The sequence below is a fragment of the Chiloscyllium punctatum genome, chromosome 31 (assembly GCF_047496795.1).
Source record: "Chiloscyllium punctatum isolate Juve2018m chromosome 31, sChiPun1.3, whole genome shotgun sequence".
NCBI classification, from domain to species: domain Eukaryota; kingdom Metazoa; phylum Chordata; class Chondrichthyes; order Orectolobiformes; family Hemiscylliidae; genus Chiloscyllium; species Chiloscyllium punctatum.
This window is the reverse complement of record NC_092769.1, coordinates 59,507,868-59,527,293: the sequence shown is the minus strand read 5'-3', so window position 1 is coordinate 59,527,293 and position 19,426 is coordinate 59,507,868. Positions and strand designations below refer to the sequence as shown.

Below are 19,426 nucleotides of genomic sequence, written 5' to 3'. Positions count from 1 at the left end.
TCAAAGTGTCTGTGCTGTCATGGTAGTGTTCGCCTCCCGCACGGACAATCGCAAACAGCTCTTCAGCTGCTTTATGTTCCAGGCAGGTTGAGTATTTACAAGAAGCGAATGGAGACTGTTATTACATTTCTGTTGTGAACCAAAGTCCTGTCGCAGCCGTTACGCTTCGGGGAAAGTTGTCCCAGTTTATTCCACCTCGCCCTACGGTCCAAACATTGTCGACAGCCTTGTCTATATTTTGTCATCAATTTCACGTGTTTTTTTTTTGAGAGTGCAGTTACCGCGTTCTGATCCTTCCGCGAAAAGCAGTACCGCATTTGCATTCCTTGCGCAGGCGGCCCGGTTCAAAGGCAGGGAAGAAGCTGATGCGCTGGTGTCACAGCGCACCACGAATTCCTGAACTTGTCTGTCTGTCAAACGTACCGCAAAGTCGTCTCTGAAAGGCCTCATTTGGAAGCTGTCTGTCGTTATTCAACGCGCGAGAGTTGGCACCGGAGGTCCTGAATCATGTTTTGGAGCAGTTCGCACGTTTGTGGCTCATTCAATCAGCAACAGCAATGAAACAAACATACACTCTAAGAGGAACCTCCGGACCTGTGCTGTCATAGCGTCGCTAGTATTAAGGTGCGCCCCGAGATCTAAGCCATGTTGGAACTGAAACGGAGGAATCGACAGAGAGGCTACAGAATGACATCGCATCCATTTAATTTTCTTTAAATCTCTGACGAGCAGGAAAATGTTCACGGGGAGGGCGAGTGGAGAAGTGTGGCAATTGCAGCTCTGGTGAAACTCCTTCTTTGTGATTCACTCAGCAAACAGAGACGTGAAGGTGACTCAGGCGTGAGAGCTCTTCACATCGAGAACAAAAAGCAATCAAGGGCAGTTAGCACCTCTTCCGGAGTGGCGGTGGGGTGAGGTAATTACCTTTTGAGTTCTGTTACTATGTTCAGAAACTGCCTTTTAGATTGAGGTGAACAGAAACTCAATTTCTAAGAAGCACCATGGAAGTTAGCAAAATGTATTGAGTCGCTTCTCGTCGATTCCCGCACAGGTTTCCGACTCACTTGGTATCCATGTGGCTCATGTCCAGGAGTGAACATCTCTGCAGCAAATTGCCCGTTTAAGGTAAAAGGCACGGAAAGTGTCATCTCGAACAGGCTCCGAGGTCAGAGCATCCTCACAATGTGATCTGTCGCTCTCGGAATGTAATGCGACTTCCGGTTTTAGGGTAGAGAACTTTCTTTGGGACCCTTATTCTGCAAAACAGAAACAGTGACTGAATAAATGCTGCACGGTATGATTTGGAACACGGCCTGCTCAGCTTTGTGCATTTTCCCTGTAGTCCGGCGTGTTTCGTGTTCCGTGTAAACGTGAAAGTCGTCCTGTTTCGTGCAATGTGTGTAATCATTTAGCAAAGCAAGAATCGAAATTGCAGTAATGTCAAGCAGCTCATGGTTATTTGACCAAATCATAAGCGAACATATATTGTCACGCACTCACAGATACATTTGTAGCTGAAAAGAGTCTGAGAAGATAGACTCAGCTTTTGTCTGGATTGATGGGCTATCATTATCTGCTGCGAAATTGACATTGTAGCCGGGCACATCCCAGCAGCTGTGCGAGTCGGAGAGGGATCATGGAACCCTTTTCATGTGACTTTGCATCTGTTGTTATGCAGGGGCACAATTGGAAATGCAAGACAACTGGCAGTTTGGCCGTCTGGTAGTGTGGCCGAGCGGTCTAAGGCGCTGGATCCAGGTTCCAGTCTTGAAAGGGGCGCGGGTTCGAATCCCGCCACTGCCATTTCTGCTGTTTAACTGCAATGCTGCAGCTTGTCAAAATGCTGTTTCGGTCCCCACTGTATTGATGTTGAAAACAAAAGTAAAATGCGTTTGCTTCCCGGGGAATTAACTGTGTTGTGGGATAGTGCCACTCGGAAAATCGCAAAAAGCTCTGCTGTTCCAGGCAATTTGTGCGTTTACTGGAACCGAATGGAGACTGTTATTTCATCGCTGTTGTGATGAAACACTGCAGAAACGAACGGCTTACTTACTTTTGCTCCGACTGACCATACTCCGTGAAATTTTCCCAGACCCTCAGTTGAGGATTTTTGCTGCTGGAAGTTACCTCAGAAACCCTGTTCACTCGTAATGTGGTGACTCGACTCGTCGTTATTTGGTTTTCTGGCCAATGGGAAAATCGATCCAATGAATTTCGATGTCATATGTTATTGAATTTCTCCCATTTCCTTTATTTCCGTCCTGGAGACATCGGAAGGGAAAGGTAATCTAATCGAGACTGTGATTGGTGAAATTCACTTTTTATGGCCCGTTCTTATTATGTTCTTTCTTTCTCTCTTTCCAGCATTGTCTGGGAAGTGTTGGTGCACTAAGGCTGCAGTATGTTTGAAAGAGTAGTTTGGAATTGCCCTGTTGTTAGTTGTGAGATTACTTTATGACTCATGCCCTCGGACTGTCTCACATTTAGCATTCATGCATCTCTCTGTCTGAAAGTGCATTCGGCATGCCAGTTTTGTATTTTTTTCTTTGTTAAATGCTTTCTGTTTTGCGATTCGCTCAGTACATTACGAGTTAACAGGGTTTCCGAGGTAACTTCCAGCAGCAAAAATCCCCAACTGGGAAAATTTCACGGAGTATGGTCAGTCGGAGCAAAAGGAAGGAAGTCGTTCGTTTCTGCAGTGTTTCACAATATTACCTTTCCCGTGAGCAGTCGAACAGACTAAACGATTGTGCCACAGACTGCGACGGCAAGCTCTGCGAAAAAGTAATCCTTTAAAGCCGGTGTAAGCAACACGACGGTACTGGGGTACACCGCGTGGAAACAGATACTTCGGTGTATCTCGTCCATGCTCACCACATAGCCAAAATTAAACAAGTCCCGTTCCCCAGCATTTGGCCCCAATCCCGCTAAACCCATCCTATCCAGAAACTCATCCGATTACCTTTGCAATTTTCTGAGTGTAATCGCCTCCTCCACTTCCTCTGGTAGCTCATTCCAAACACGCACAACCTTCTGTGTGGGAAATGTGCCTCAGGTCCTTTGTCAATTTCAGCCCACTCACCTTAAACCGATGCTCTCGATTTTTCAACTCACCCCAACTTGGGTAAAACACATAAATACTCAGTTTACAACCCTTCCGTAAGATCATGTCGCAGCCGTTATGCTGCGGGGAAAGTCGTCCCAGCTTATTCCACCTCGCCCTACGGTCCAAACATTGACGACATCCTTGTCTATATTTTGTCATCAATTTCACGTGGTTTTTTTTACGTTTTCAAGATGTTAATTACGCTGGTCAATAACAAGCTATTGGAAACAGAAAGGTGAAACGTAGAATTGCTTCAACTTTCAGTGCTGGATGCCACTGAGCTGCAGTGCGGCAGCCTCCGCTGGTTTCTGTAGTGTCGTGGTCATCACGTTCGCCTAACACGCGGAAGGTCCCCTGTTCGAAACTGGGCGGAAACTGCTTTTTTTTCAAGTGCAGCCTTTCACATGCACAAGAACGGAGCTTCCTTGCTTGCTTTCCCATCTGCAAACCTGCCTTCGAATTTGCTTGAAAGAATCTGCTCTCGTAGTGAAATGCAAGGCAACTCCATTTAATTACTGTGCAAAGCATTATAAAGTTTTTCTCCAAACTGGTTCTGATCATATGCCATTCTGTTTGAGAGTGTTGTTGCCGCGTTCTGATCCTTCCACGAAAAGCAGTACCGCATTTGCATTCCTTGCGCAGGCGGCCCGGTTCAAAGGCAGGGAAGAAGCTGATGCGCTGGTGTCACAGCGCACCACGAATTCCTGAACTTGTCTGTCTGTCAAACGTACCCCAAAGTCGTCTCTGAAAGGCTTCATTTGGAAGCTGTCTGTCGTTATTCAACGCCGAGAGTTGGCACCGGAGGTCCTGAATCATGTTTTGGAGCAGTTCGCACGTTTGTGGCTCATTCAATCAGCAACAGCAATGAAACAAACATACACTCTAAGAGGAACCTCCGGACCTGTGCTGTCATAGCGTCGCTAGTATTAAGATGCGCCCCGAGATCTAAGCCATGTTGGAACTGAAACGGAGGAATCGACAGAGAGTCTACAGAATGACATCGCATCCATTTAATTTTCTTTAAATCTCTGACGAGCAGGAAAATGTTCACGGGGAGGGCGAGTGGAGAAGTGTGGCAATTGCAGCTCTGGTGAAACTCCTTCTTTGTGATTCACTCAGCAAACAGAGACGTGAAGGTGACTCAGGCGTGAGAGCTCTTCACATCGAGAACAAAAAGCAATCAAGGGCAGTTAGCACCTCTTCCGGAGTGGCGGTGGGGTGAGGTAATTACCTTTTGAGTTCTGTTACTATGTTCAGAAACTGCCTTTTAGATTGAGGTGAACAGAAACTCAATTTCTAAGAAGCACCATGGAAGTTAGCAAAATGTATTGAGTCGCTTCTCGTCGAATCCCGCACAGGTTTCCGGCTCACTTGGTATCCATGTGGCTCATGTCCAGGAGTGAACATCTCTGCAGCAAATTGCCCGTTTAAGGTAAAAGGCACGGAAAGTGTCATCTCGAACAGGCTCCGAGGTCAGAGCATCCTCACAATGTGATCTGTCGCTCTCGGAATGTAATGCGACTTCCGGTTTTAGGGTAGAGAACTTTCTTTGGGACCCTTATTCTGCAAAACAGACACAGTGACTGAATAAATGCTGCACGGTATGATTTGGAACACGGCCTGCTCAGCTTTGTGCATTTTCCCTGTAGTCCGGCGTGTTTCGTGTTCCGTGTAAACGTGAAAGTCGTCCTGTTTCGTGCAATGTGTGTAATCATTTAGCAAAGCAAGAATCGAAATTGCAGTAATGTCAAGCAGCTCATGGTTATTTGACCAAATCATAAGCGAACATATATTGTCACGCACTCACAGATACATTTGTAGCTGAAAAGAGTCTGAGAAGATAGACTCAGCTTTTGTCTGGATTGATGGGCTATCATTATCTGCTGCGAAATTGACATTGTAGCCGGGCACATCCCAGCAGCTGTGCGAGTCGGAGAGGGATCATGGAACCCTTTTCATGTGACTTTGCATCTGTTGTTATGCAGGGGCACAATTGGAAATGCAAGACAACTGGCCGTTTGGCCGTCTGGTAGTGTGGCCGAGCGGTCTAAGGCGCTGGATCCAGGTTCCAGTCTTGAAAGGGGCGCTGGTTCGAATCCCGCCAGTGCCATTTCTGCTGTTTAACTGCAATTCTGCAGCTTGTCAAAATGCTGTTTCGGTCCCCACTGTATTGATGTTGAAAACAAAAGTAAAATGCGTTTGCTTCCCGGGGAATTAACTGTGTTGTGGGATAGTGCCACTCGGAAAATCGCAAAAAGCTCTGCTGTTCCAGGCAATTTGTGCGTTTACTGGAACCGAATGGAGACTGTTATTTCATCGCTGTTGTGATGAAACACTGCAGAAACGAACGGCTTACTTACTTTTGCTCCGACTGACCATACTCCGTGAAATTTTCCCAGACCCTCAGTTGAGGATTTTTGCTGCTGGAAGTTACCTCAGAAACCCTGTTCACTCGTAATGTGGTGACTCGACTCGTCGTTATTTGGTTTTCTGGCCAATGGGAAAATCGATCCAATGAATTTCGATGTCATATGTTATTGAATTTCTCCCATTTCCTTTATTTCCGTCCTGGAGACATCGGAAGGGAAAGGTAATCTAATCGAGACTGTGATTGGTGAAATTCACTTTTTATGGCCCGTTCTTATTATGTTCTTTCTTTCTCTCTTTCCAGCATTGTCTGGGAAGTGTTGGTGCACTAAGGCTGCAGTATGTTTGAAAGAGTAGTTTGGAATTGCCCTGTTGTTAGTTGTGAGATTACTTTATGACTCATGCCCTCGGACTGTCTCACATTTAGCATTCATGCATCTCTCTGTCTGAAAGTGCATTCGGCATGCCAGTTTTGTTTTTTTTTCTTTGTTAAATGCTTTCTGTTTTGCGATTCGCTCAGTACATTACGAGTTAACAGGGTTTCCGAGGTAACTTCCAGCAGCAAAAATCCCCAACTGGGAAAATTTCACGGAGTATGGTCAGTCGGAGCAAAAGGAAGGAAGTCGTTCGTTTCTGCAGTGTTTCACAATACTACCTTTCCCGTGAGCAGTCGAACAGACTAAACGATTGTGCCACAGACTGCGACGGCAAGCTCTGCGAAAAAGTAATCCTTTAAAGCCGGTGTAAGCAACACGACGGTACTGGGGTACACCGCGTGGAAACAGATACTTCGGTGTATCTCGTCCATGCTCACCACATAGCCAAAATTAAACAAGTCCCGTTCCCCAGCATTTGGCCCCAATCCCGCTAAACCCATCCTATCCAGAAACTCATCCGATTACCTTTGCAATTTTCTGAGTGTAATCGCCTCCTCCACTTCCTCTGGTAGCTCATTCCAAACACGCACAACCTTCTGTGTGGGAAATGTGCCTCAGGTCCTTTGTCAATTTCAGCCCACTCACCTTAAACCGATGCTCTCGATTTTTCAACTCACCCCAACTTGGGTAAAACACATAAATACTCAGTTTACAACCCTTCCGTAAGATCATGTCGCAGCCGTTATGCTGCGGGGAAAGTCGTCCCAGCTTATTCCACCTCGCCCTACGGTCCAAACATTGACGACATCCTTGTCTATATTTTGTCATCAATTTCACGTGGTTTTTTTTACGTTTTCAAGATGTTAATTACGCTGGTCAATAACAAGCTATTGGAAACAGAAAGGTGAAACGTAGAATTGCTTCAACTTTCAGTGCTGGATGCCACTGAGCTGCAGTGCGGTAGCCTCCGCTGGTTTCTGTAGTGTCGTGGTTATCACGTTCGCCTAACACGCGTAAGGTCCCCTGTTCGAAACTGGGCGGAAACTGCTTTTTTTTCAAGTGCAGCCTTTCACATGCACAAGAACGGAGCTTCCTTGCTTTCTTTCCCATCTGCAAACCTGCCTTCGAATTTGCTTGAAAGAATCTGCTCTCGTAGTGAAATGCAAGGCAACTCCATTTAATTACTGTGCAAAGCATTATAAAGTTTTTCTCCAAACTGGTTCTGATCATATGCCATTCTGTATGAGAGTGTTGTTGCCGCGTTCTGATCCTTCCACGAAAAGCAGTACCGCATTTGCATTCCTTGCGCAGGCGGCCCGGTTCAAAGGCAGGGAAGAAGCTGATGCGCTGGTGTCACAGCGCACCACGAATTCCTGAACTTGTCTGTCTGTCAAACGTACCCCAAAGTCGTCTCTGAAAGGCTTCATTTGGAAGCTGTCTGTCGTTATTCAACGCCGAGAGTTGGCACCGGAGGTCCTGAATCATGTTTTGGAGCAGTTCGCACGTTTGTGGCTCATTCAATCAGCAGCAGCAATGAAACAAACATACACTCTAAGAGGAACCTCCGGACCTGTGCTGTCATAGCGTCGCTAGTATTAAGGTCCGCCCCGAGATCTAAGCCATGTTGGAACTGAAACGGAGGAATCGACAGAGAGGCTACAGAATGACATCGCATCCATTTAATTTTCTTTAAATCTCTGACGAGCAGGAAAATGTTCACGGGGAGGGCGAGTGGAGAAGTGTGGCAATTGCAGCTCTGGTGAAACTCCTTCTTTGTGATTCACTCAGCAAACAGAGACGTGAAGGTGACTCAGGCGTGAGAGCTCTTCACATCGAGAACAAAAAGCAATCAAGGGCAGTTAGCACCTCTTCCGGAGTGGCGGTGGGGTGAGGTAATTACCTTTTGAGTTCTGTTACTATGTTCAGAAACTGCCTTTTAGATTGAGGTGAACAGAAACTCAATTTCTAAGAAGCACCATGGAAGTTAGCAAAATGTATTGAGTCGCTTCTCGTCGAATCCCGCACAGGTTTCCGGCTCACTTGGTATCCATGTGGCTCATGTCCAGGAGTGAACATCTCTGCAGCAAATTGCCCGTTTAAGGTAAAAGGCACGGAAAGTGTCATCTCGAACAGGCTCCGAGGTCAGAGCATCCTCACAATGTGATCTGTCGCTCTCGGAATGTAATGCGACTTCCGGTTTTAGGGTAGAGAACTTTCTTTGGGACCCTTATTCTGCAAAACAGACACAGTGACTGAATAAATGCTGCACGGTATGATTTGGAACACGGCCTGCTCAGCTTTGTGCATTTTCCCTGTAGTCCGGCGTGTTTCGTGTAAACGTGAAAGTCGTCCTGTTTCGAGCAATGGGTGAAATCATTTAGCAAAGCAAGAATCGAAATTGCAGTAATGTCAAGCAGCTCATGGTTATTTGACCAAATCATAAGCGAACATATATTGTCACGCACTCACAGATACATTTGTAGCTGAAAAGAGTCTGAGAAGATAGACTCAGCTTTTGTCTGGATTGATGGGCTATCATTATCTGCTGCGAAATTGACATTGTAGCCGGGCACATCCCAGCAGCTGTGCGAGTCGGAGAGGGATCATGGAACCCTTTTCATGTGACTTTGCATCTGTTGTTATGCAGGGGCACAATTGGAAATGCAAGACAACTGGCAGTTTGGCCGTCTGGTAGTGTGGCCGAGCGGTCTAAGGCGCTGGATCCAGGTTCCAGTCTTGAAAGGGGCGCGGGTTCGAATCCCGCCACTGCCATTTCTGCTGTTTAACTGCAATGCTGCAGCTTGTCAAAATGCTGTTTCGGTCCCCACTGTATTGATGTTGAAAACAAAAGTAAAATGCGTTTGCTTCCCGGGGAATTAACTGTGTTGTGGGATAGTGCCACTCGGAAAATCGCAAAAAGCTCTGCTGTTCCAGGCAATTTGTGCGTTTACTGGAACCGAATGGAGACTGTTATTTCATCGCTGTTGTGATGAAACACTGCAGAAACGAACGGCTTACTTACTTTTGCTCCGACTGACCATACTCCGTGAAATTTTCCCAGACCCTCAGTTGAGGATTTTTGCTGCTGGAAGTTACCTCAGAAACCCTGTTCACTCGTAATGTGGTGACTCGACTCGTCGTTATTTGGTTTTCTGGCCAATGGGAAAATCGATCCAATGAATTTCGATGTCATATGTTATTGAATTTCTCCCATTTCCTTTATTTCCGTCCTGGAGACATCGGAAGGGAAAGGTAATCTATTCGAGACTGTGATTGGTGAAATTCACTTTTTATGGCCCGTTCTTATTATGTTCTTTCTTTCTCTCTTTCCAGCATTGTCTGGGAAGTGTTGGTGCACTAAGGCTGCAGTATGTTTGAAAGAGTAGTTTGGAATTGCCCTGTTGTTAGTTGTGAGATTACTTTATGACTCATGCCCTCGGACTGTCTCACATTTAGCATTCATGCATCTCTCTGTCTGAAAGTGCATTCGGCATGCCAGTTTTGTTTTTTTTTCTTTGTTAAATGCTTTCTGTTTTGCGATTCGCTCAGTACATTACGAGTTAACAGGGTTTCCGAGGTAACTTCCAGCAGCAAAAATCCCCAACTGGGAAAATTTCACGGAGTATGGTCAGTCGGAGCAAAAGGAAGGAAGTCGTTCGTTTCTGCAGTGTTTCACAATACTACCTTTCCCGTGAGCAGTCGAACAGACTAAACGATTGTGCCACAGACTGCGACGGCAAGCTCTGCGAAAAAGTAATCCTTTAAAGCCGGTGTAAGCAACACGACGGTACTGGGGTACACCGCGTGGAAACAGATACTTCGGTGTATCTCGTCCATGCTCACCACATAGCCAAAATTAAACAAGTCCCGTTCCCCAGCATTTGGCCCCAATCCCGCTAAACCCATCCTATCCAGAAACTCATCCGATTACCTTTGCAATTTTCTGAGTGTAATCGCCTCCTCCACTTCCTCTGGTAGCTCATTCCAAACACGCACAACCTTCTGTGTGGGAAATGTGCCTCAGGTCCTTTGTCAATTTCAGCCCACTCACCTTAAACCGATGCTCTCGATTTTTCAACTCACCCCAACTTGGGTAAAACACATAAATACTCAGTTTACAACCCTTCCGTAAGATCATGTCGCAGCCGTTATGCTGCGGGGAAAGTCGTCCCAGCTTATTCCACCTCGCCCTACGGTCCAAACATTGACGACATCCTTGTCTATATTTTGTCATCAATTTCACGTGGTTTTTTTTACGTTTTCAAGATGTTAATTACGCTGGTCAATAACAAGCTATTGGAAACAGAAAGGTGAAACGTAGAATTGCTTCAACTTTCAGTGCTGGATGCCACTGAGCTGCAGTGCGGTAGCCTCCGCTGGTTTCTGTAGTGTCGTGGTTATCACGTTCGCCTAACACGCGTAAGGTCCCCTGTTCGAAACTGGGCGGAAACTGCTTTTTTTTCAAGTGCAGCCTTTCACATGCACAAGAACGGAGCTTCCTTGCTTTCTTTCCCATCTGCAAACCTGCCTTCGAATTTGCTTGAAAGAATCTGCTCTCGTAGTGAAATGCAAGGCAACTCCATTTAATTACTGTGCAAAGCATTATAAAGTTTTTCTCCAAACTGGTTCTGATCATATGCCATTCTGTATGAGAGTGTTGTTGCCGCGTTCTGATCCTTCCACGAAAAGCAGTACCGCATTTGCATTCCTTGCGCAGGCGGCCCGGTTCAAAGGCAGGGAAGAAGCTGATGCGCTGGTGTCACAGCGCACCACGAATTCCTGAACTTGTCTGTCTGTCAAACGTACCCCAAAGTCGTCTCTGAAAGGCTTCATTTGGAAGCTGTCTGTCGTTATTCAACGCCGAGAGTTGGCACCGGAGGTCCTGAATCATGTTTTGGAGCAGTTCGCACGTTTGTGGCTCATTCAATCAGCAGCAGCAATGAAACAAACATACACTCTAAGAGGAACCTCCGGACCTGTGCTGTCATAGCGTCGCTAGTATTAAGGTCCGCCCCGAGATCTAAGCCATGTTGGAACTGAAACGGAGGAATCGACAGAGAGGCTACAGAATGACATCGCATCCATTTAATTTTCTTTAAATCTCTGACGAGCAGGAAAATGTTCACGGGGAGGGCGAGTGGAGAAGTGTGGCAATTGCAGCTCTGGTGAAACTCCTTCTTTGTGATTCACTCAGCAAACAGAGACGTGAAGGTGACTCAGGCGTGAGAGCTCTTCACATCGAGAACAAAAAGCAATCAAGGGCAGTTAGCACCTCTTCCGGAGTGGCGGTGGGGTGAGGTAATTACCTTTTGAGTTCTGTTACTATGTTCAGAAACTGCCTTTTAGATTGAGGTGAACAGAAACTCAATTTCTAAGAAGCACCATGGAAGTTAGCAAAATGTATTGAGTCGCTTCTCGTCGAATCCCGCACAGGTTTCCGGCTCACTTGGTATCCATGTGGCTCATGTCCAGGAGTGAACATCTCTGCAGCAAATTGCCCGTTTAAGGTAAAAGGCACGGAAAGTGTCATCTCGAACAGGCTCCGAGGTCAGAGCATCCTCACAATGTGATCTGTCGCTCTCGGAATGTAATGCGACTTCCGGTTTTAGGGTAGAGAACTTTCTTTGGGACCCTTATTCTGCAAAACAGACACAGTGACTGAATAAATGCTGCACGGTATGATTTGGAACACGGCCTGCTCAGCTTTGTGCATTTTCCCTGTAGTCCGGCGTGTTTCGTGTAAACGTGAAAGTCGTCCTGTTTCGAGCAATGGGTGAAATCATTTAGCAAAGCAAGAATCGAAATTGCAGTAATGTCAAGCAGCTCATGGTTATTTGACCAAATCATAAGCGAACATATATTGTCACGCACTCACAGATACATTTGTAGCTGAAAAGAGTCTGAGAAGATAGACTCAGCTTTTGTCTGGATTGATGGGCTATCATTATCTGCTGCGAAATTGACATTGTAGCCGGGCACATCCCAGCAGCTGTGCGAGTCGGAGAGGGATCATGGAACCCTTTTCATGTGACTTTGCATCTGTTGTTATGCAGGGGCACAATTGGAAATGCAAGACAACTGGCAGTTTGGCCGTCTGGTAGTGTGGCCGAGCGGTCTAAGGCGCTGGATCCAGGTTCCAGTCTTGAAAGGGGCGCGGGTTCGAATCCCGCCACTGCCATTTCTGCTGTTTAACTGCAATGCTGCAGCTTGTCAAAATGCTGTTTCGGTCCCCACTGTATTGATGTTGAAAACAAAAGTAAAATGCGTTTGCTTCCCGGGGAATTAACTGTGTTGTGGGATAGTGCCACTCGGAAAATCGCAAAAAGCTCTGCTGTTCCAGGCAATTTGTGCGTTTACTGGAACCGAATGGAGACTGTTATTTCATCGCTGTTGTGATGAAACACTGCAGAAACGAACGGCTTACTTACTTTTGCTCCGACTGACCATACTCCGTGAAATTTTCCCAGACCCTCAGTTGAGGATTTTTGCTGCTGGAAGTTACCTCAGAAACCCTGTTCACTCGTAATGTGGTGACTCGACTGGTCGTTATTTGGTTTTCTGGCCAATGGGAAAATCGATCCAATGAATTTCGATGTCATATGTTATTGAATTTCTCCCATTTCCTTTATTTCCGTCCTGGAGACATCGGAAGGGAAAGGTAATCTAATCGAGACTGTGATTGGTGAAATTCACTTTTTATGGCCCGTTCTTATTATGTTCTTTCTTTCTCTCTTTCCAGCATTGTCTGGGAAGTGTTGGTGCACTAAGGCTGCAGTATGTTTGAAAGAGTAGTTTGGAATTGCCCTGTTGTTAGTTGTGAGATTACTTTATGACTCATGCCCTCGGACTGTCTCACATTTAGCATTCATGCATCTCTCTGTCTGAAAGTGCATTCGGCATGCCAGTTTTGTTTTTTTTTCTTTGTTAAATGCTTTCTGTTTTGCGATTCGCTCAGTACATTACGAGTTAACAGGGTTTCCGAGGTAACTTCCAGCAGCAAAAATCCCCAACTGGGAAAATTTCACGGAGTATGGTCAGTCGGAGCAAAAGGAAGGAAGTCGTTCGTTTCTGCAGTGTTTCACAATACTACCTTTCCCGTGAGCAGTCGAACAGACTAAACGATTGTGCCACAGACTGCGACGGCAAGCTCTGCGAAAAAGTAATCCTTTAAAGCCGGTGTAAGCAACACGACGGTACTGGGGTACACCGCGTGGAAACAGATACTTCGGTGTATCTCGTCCATGCTCACCACATAGCCAAAATTAAACAAGTCCCGTTCCCCAGCATTTGGCCCCAATCCCGCTAAACCCATCCTATCCAGAAACTCATCCGATTACCTTTGCAATTTTCTGAGTGTAATCGCCTCCTCCACTTCCTCTGGTAGCTCATTCCAAACACGCACAACCTTCTGTGTGGGAAATGTGCCTCAGGTCCTTTGTCAATTTCAGCCCACTCACCTTAAACCGATGCTCTCGATTTTTCAACTCACCCCAACTTGGGTAAAACACATAAATACTCAGTTTACAACCCTTCCGTAAGATCATGTCGCAGCCGTTATGCTGCGGGGAAAGTCGTCCCAGCTTATTCCACCTCGCCCTACGGTCCAAACATTGACGACATCCTTGTCTATATTTTGTCATCAATTTCACGTGGTTTTTTTTACGTTTTCAAGATGTTATTTACGCTGGTCAATAACAAGCTATTGGAAACAGAAAGGTGAAACGTAGAATTGCTTCAACTTTCAGTGCTGGATGCCACTGAGCTGCAGTGCGGTAGCCTCCGCTGGTTTCTGTAGTGTCGTGGTCATCACGTTCGCCTAACACGCGTAAGGTCCCCTGTTCGAAACTGGGCGGAAACTGCTTTTTTTTCAAGTGCAGCCTTTCACATGCACAAGAACGGAGCTTCCTTGCTTTCTTTCCCATCTGCAAACCTGCCTTCGAATTTGCTTGAAAGAATCTGCTCTCGTAGTGAAATGCAAGGCAACTCCATTTAATTACTGTGCAAAGCATTATAAAGTTTTTCTCCAAACTGGTTCTGATCATATGCCATTCTGTATGAGAGTGTTGTTGCCGCGTTCTGATCCTTCCACGAAAAGCAGTACCGCATTTGCATTCCTTGCGCAGGCGGCCCGGTTCAAAGGCAGGGAAGAAGCTGATGCGCTGGTGTCACAGCGCACCACGAATTCCTGAACTTGTCTGTCTGTCAAACGTACCCCAAAGTCGTCTCTGAAAGGCTTCATTTGGAAGCTGTCTGTCGTTATTCAACGCGCGAGAGTTGGCACCGGAGGTCCTGAATCATGTTTTGGAACAGTTCGCACGTTAGTGGCTCATTCAATCAGCAACAGCAATGAAACAGACATACACTCTGAGAAAAACCTCCGGACCTGTGCTGTCATAGCGTCGCTAGTATTAAGGTCCGCCCCGAGATCTAAGCCATGTTGGAACTGAAACGGAGGAATCGACAGAGAGGCTACAGAATGACATCGCATCCATTTAATTTTCTTTAAATCTCTGACGAGCAGGAAAATGTTCACGGGGAGGGCGAGTGGAGAAGTGTGGCAATTGCAGCTCTGGTGAAACTCCTTCTTTGTGATTCACTCAGCAAACAGAGACGTGAAGGTGACTCAGGCGTGAGAGCTCTTCACATCGAGAACAAAAAGCAATCAAGGGCAGTTAGCACCTCTTCCGGAGTGGCGGTGGGGTGAGGTAATTACCTTTTGAGTTCTGTTACTATGTTCAGAAACTGCCTTTTAGATTGAGGTGAACAGAAACTCAATTTCTAAGAAGCACCATGGAAGTTAGCAAAATGTATTGAGTCGCTTCTCGTCGAATCCCGCACAGGTTTCCGGCTCACTTGGTATCCATGTGGCTCATGTCCAGGAGTGAACATCTCTGCAGCAAATTGCACGGTTAAGGTAAAAGGCACGGAAAGTATCATCTCGAACTGGCTCCGAGGTCAGAGCATCCTCACAGTGTGATCTGTCGCTCTCGGAATGTAATGCGACTTCCGGTTTTAGGGTAGAGAACTTTCTTTGGGACCCTTATTCTGCAAAACAGACACAGTGACTGAATAAATGCTGCACGGTATGATTTGGAACACGGCCTGCTCAGCTTTGTGCATTTTCCCTGTAGTCCGGCGTGTTTCGTGTTCCGTGTAAACGTGAAAGTCGTCCTGTTTCGAGCAATGGGTGTAATCATTTAGCAAAGCAAGAATCGAAATTGCAGTAATGTCAAGCAGCTCATGGTTATTTGACCAAATCATAAGCGAACATATATTGTCACGCACTCACAGATACATTTGTAGCTGAAAAGAGTCTGAGAAGATAGACTCAGCTTTTGTCTGGATTGATGGGCTATCATTATCTGCTGCGAAATTGACATTGTAGCCGGGCACATCCCAGCAGCTGTGCGAGTCGGAGAGGGATCATGGAACCCTTTTCATGTGACTTTGCATCTGTTGTTATGCAGGGGCACAATTGGAAATGCAAGACAACGGGCAGTTTGGCCGGCTGGTAGTGTGGCCGAGCGGTCTAAGGCGCTGGATCCAGGTTCCAGTCTTGAAAGGGGCGCGGGTTCGAATCCCGCCACTGCCATTTCTGCTGTTTAACTGCAATGCTGCAGCTTGTCAAAATGCTGTTTCGGTCCCCACTGTATTGATGTTGAAAACAAAAGTAAAATGCGTTTGCTTCCCGGGGAATTAACTGTGTTGTGGGATAGTGCCACTCGGAAAATCGCAAAAAGCTCTGCTGTTCCAGGCAATTTGTGCGTTCACTGGAACCGAATGGAGACTGTTATTCCATCGCTGTTGTGATGAAACACTGCAGAAACGAACGAATTCCTTACATTTGCTCCGACTGACCATACTCCGTGAAATTTTCCCAGACCCTCAGTTGAGGATTTTTGCTGCTGGAAGTTACCTCAGAAACCCTGTTCACTCGTAATGTGGTGACTCGACTGGTCGTTATTTGGTTTTCTGGCCAATGGGAAAATCGATCCAATGAATTTCGATGTCATATGTTATTGAATTTCTCCCATTTCCTTTATTTCCGTCCTGGAGACATCGGAAGGGAAAGGTAATCTAATCGAGACTGTGATTGGTGAAATTCACTTTTTATGGCCCGTTCTTATTATGTTCTTTCTTTCTCTCTTTCCAGCATTGTCTGGGAAGTGTTGGTGCACTAAGGCTGCAGTATGTTTGAAAGAGTAGTTTGGAATTGCCCTGTTGTTAGTTGTGAGATTACTTTATGACTCATGCCCTCGGACTGTCTCACATTTAGCATTCATGCATCTCTCTGTCTGAAAGTGCATTCGGCATGCCAGTTTTGTTTTTTTTTCTTTGTTAAATGCTTTCTGTTTTGCGATTCGCTCAGTACATTACGAGTTAACAGGGTTTCCGAGGTAACTTCCAGCAGCAAAAATCCCCAACTGGGAAAATTTCACGGAGCATGGTCAGTCGGAGCAAAAGGAAGGAAGTCGTTCGTTTCTGCAGTGTTTCACAATACTACCTTTCCCGTGAGCAGTCGAACAGACTAAACGATTGTGCCACAGACTGCGACGGCAAGCTCTGCGAAAAAGTAATCCTTTAAAGCCGGTGTAAGCAACACGACGGTACTGGGGTACACCGCGTGGAAACAGATACTTCGGTGTATCTCGTCCATGCTCACCACATAGCCAAAATTAAACAAGTCCCGTTCCCCAGCATTTGGCCCCAATCCCGCTAAACCCATCCTATCCAGAAACTCATCCGATTACCTTTGCAATTTTCTGAGTGTAATCGCCTCCTCCACTTCCTCTGGTAGCTCATTCCAAACACGCACAACCTTCTGTGTGGGAAATGTGCCTCAGGTCCTTTGTCAATTTCAGCCCACTCACCTTAAACCGATGCTCTCGATTTTTCAACTCACCCCAACTTGGGTAAAACACATAAATACTCAGTTTACAACCCTTCCGTAAGATCATGTCGCAGCCGTTATGCTGCGGGGAAAGTCGTCCCAGCTTATTCCACCTCGCCCTACGGTCCAAACATTGACGACATCCTTGTCTATATTTTGTCATCAATTTCACGTGGTTTTTTTTACGTTTTCAAGATGTTAATTACGCTGGACAATAACAAGCTATTGGAAACAGAAAGGTGAAACGTAGAATTGCTTCAACTTTCAGTGCTGGATGCCACTAAGCTGCAGTGCGGTAGCCTCCGCTGGTTTCTGTAGTGTCGTGGTCATCACGTTCGCCAAACACGCGTAAGGTCCCCTGGGCGGAAACTGCTTTTTTTTTCAAGTGCAGCCTTTCACATGCACAAGAACGGAGCTTCCTTGCTTGCTTTCCCATCTTCAAACCTGCCTTCGAATTTGCTTGAACGAATCTGCTCTCGTAGTGAAATGCAAGGCAACTCCATTTAATTACTGTGCAAAGCATTATAAAGTTTTTCTCCAACCTGGTTCTGATCATATGCCATTCTGTTTGAGAGTGTCGTTGCCGCGTTCTGATCCTTCCACGAAAAGCAGTACCGCATTTGCATTCCTTGCGCAGGCGGCCCGGTTCAAAGGCAGGGAAGAAGCTGATGCGCTGGTGTCACAGCGCACCACGAATTCCTGAACTTGTCTGTCTGTCAAACGTACCCCAAAGTCGTCTCTGAAAGGCTTCATTTGGAAGCTGTCTGTCGTTATTCAACGCGCGAGAGTTGGCACCGGAGGTCCTGAATCATGTTTTGGAACAGTTCGCACGTTAGTGGCTCATTCAATCAGCAACAGCAATGAAGCAGACATACACTCTGAGAAAAACCTCCGGACCTGTGCTGTCATAGCGTCGCTAGTATTAAGGTGCGCTCCGAGATCGAAGCCATGTTGGAACTGAAACGGAGGAATCGACAGAGAGGCTACAGAATGACACCGCATCCATTTAATTTTCTTTAAATCACTGACGAGCAGGAAAATGTTCACGGGGAGGGCGAGTGGAGAAGTGTGGCAATTGCAGCTCTGGTGAAACTCCTTCTTTGTGATTCACTCAGCAAACAGAGACGTGAAGGTGACTCAGGCGTGAGAGCTCTTCACATCGAGAACAAAAAGCAATCAAGGGCAGTTAGCACCTCTTCCGGAGTGGGGGTGGGGTGAGGTAATTACCTTTTGAGTTCTGTTACTATGTTCAGAAACTGCCTTTTAGATTGAGGTGAACAGAAACTCAATTTCTAAGAAGCACCATGGAAGTTAGCAAAATGTATTGAGTCGCTTCTCGTCGATTCCCGCACAGGTTTCCGGCTCACTTGGTATCCATGTGGCTCATGTCCAGGAGTGAACATCTCTGCAGCAAATTGCACGGTTAAGGTAAAAGGCACGGAAAGTGTCATCTCGAACAGGCTCCGAGGTCAGAGCATCCTCACAATGTGATCTGTCGCTCTCGGAATGTAATGCGACTTCCGGTTTTAGGGTAGAGAACTTTCTTTGGGACCCTTATTCTGCAAAACAGACACAGTGACTGAATAAATGCTGCACGGTATGATTTGGAACACGGCCTGCTCAGCTTTGTGCATTTTCCCTGTAGTCCGGCGTGTTTCGTGTTCCGTGTAAACGTGAAAGTCGTTCTGTTTCGAGCAATGGGTGTAATCATTTAGCAAAGCAAGAATCGAAATTGCAGTAATGTCAAGCAGCTCATGGTTATTTGACCAAATCATAAGCGAACATATATTGTCACGCACTCACAGATACATTTGTAGCTGAAAAGAGTCTGAGAAGATAGACTCAGCTTTTGTCTGGATTGATGGGCTATCATTATTTGCTGCGAAATTGACATTGTAGCCGGGCACATCCCAGCAGCTGTGCGAGTCGGAGAGGGATCATGGAACCCTTTTCATGTGACTTTGCATCTGTTGTTATGCAGGGGCACAATTGGAAATGCAAGACAACGGGCAGTTTGGCCGGCTGGTAGTGTGGCCGAGCGGTCTAAGGCGCTGGATCCAGGTTCCAGTCTTGAAAGGGGCGCGGGTTCGAATCCCGCCACTGCCATTTCTGCTGTTTAACTGCAATGCTGCAGCTTGTCAAAATGCTGTTTCGGTCCCCACTGTATTGATGTTGAAAACAAAAGTAAAATGCGTTTGCTTCCCGGGGAATTAACTGTGTTGTGGGATAGTGCCACTCGGAAAATCGCAAAAAGCTCTGCTGTTCCAGGCAATTTGTGCGTTCACTGGAACCGAATGGAGACTGTTATTCCATCGCTGTTGTGATGAAACACTGCAGAAACGAACGAATTCCTTACGTTTGCTCCGACTGACCATACTCCGTGAAATTTTCCCAGACCCTCAGTTGAGGATTTTTGCTGCTGGAAGTTACCTCAGAAACCCTGTTCACTCGTAATGTGGTGACTCGACTCGTCGTTATTTGGTTTTCTGGCCAATGGGAAAATCGATCCAATGAATTTCGATGTCATATGTTATTGAATTTCTCCCATTTCCTTTATTTCCGTCCTGGAGACATCGGAAGGGAAAGGTAATCTAATCGAGACTGTGATTGGTGAAATTCACTTTTTATGGCCCGTTCTTATTATGTTCTTTCTTTCTCTCTTTCCAGCATTGTCTGGGAAGTGTT

At 46.2% G+C, this 19,426-nt stretch overlaps 5 non-coding genes across 5 annotated transcripts; all 5 read left to right on the top strand.

Annotated features, from left to right (window-relative positions):
• Nucleotides 1-1,721: 1,721 nt before the first annotated feature.
• On the top strand, nucleotides 1,722-1,803 carry trnal-cag (transfer RNA leucine (anticodon CAG)). The gene has a single exon. It is a non-coding gene; the product is annotated as a tRNA-Leu (tRNA).
• A 6,737-nt stretch (nucleotides 1,804-8,540) lies between these two features.
• trnal-cag (transfer RNA leucine (anticodon CAG)) lies at nucleotides 8,541-8,622 on the top strand. The gene has a single exon. It is a non-coding gene; the product is annotated as a tRNA-Leu (tRNA).
• A 3,324-nt stretch (nucleotides 8,623-11,946) lies between these two features.
• Nucleotides 11,947-12,028, top strand: trnal-cag (transfer RNA leucine (anticodon CAG)). Its single transcript has one exon. It is a non-coding gene; the product is annotated as a tRNA-Leu (tRNA).
• Nucleotides 12,029-15,360: 3,332 nt separating this feature from the next.
• trnal-cag (transfer RNA leucine (anticodon CAG)) lies at nucleotides 15,361-15,442 on the top strand. The gene has a single exon. It is a non-coding gene; the product is annotated as a tRNA-Leu (tRNA).
• A 3,323-nt stretch (nucleotides 15,443-18,765) lies between these two features.
• On the top strand, nucleotides 18,766-18,847 carry trnal-cag (transfer RNA leucine (anticodon CAG)). The gene has a single exon. It is a non-coding gene; the product is annotated as a tRNA-Leu (tRNA).
• The last annotated feature ends 579 nt before the right edge of the window (nucleotides 18,848-19,426 follow it).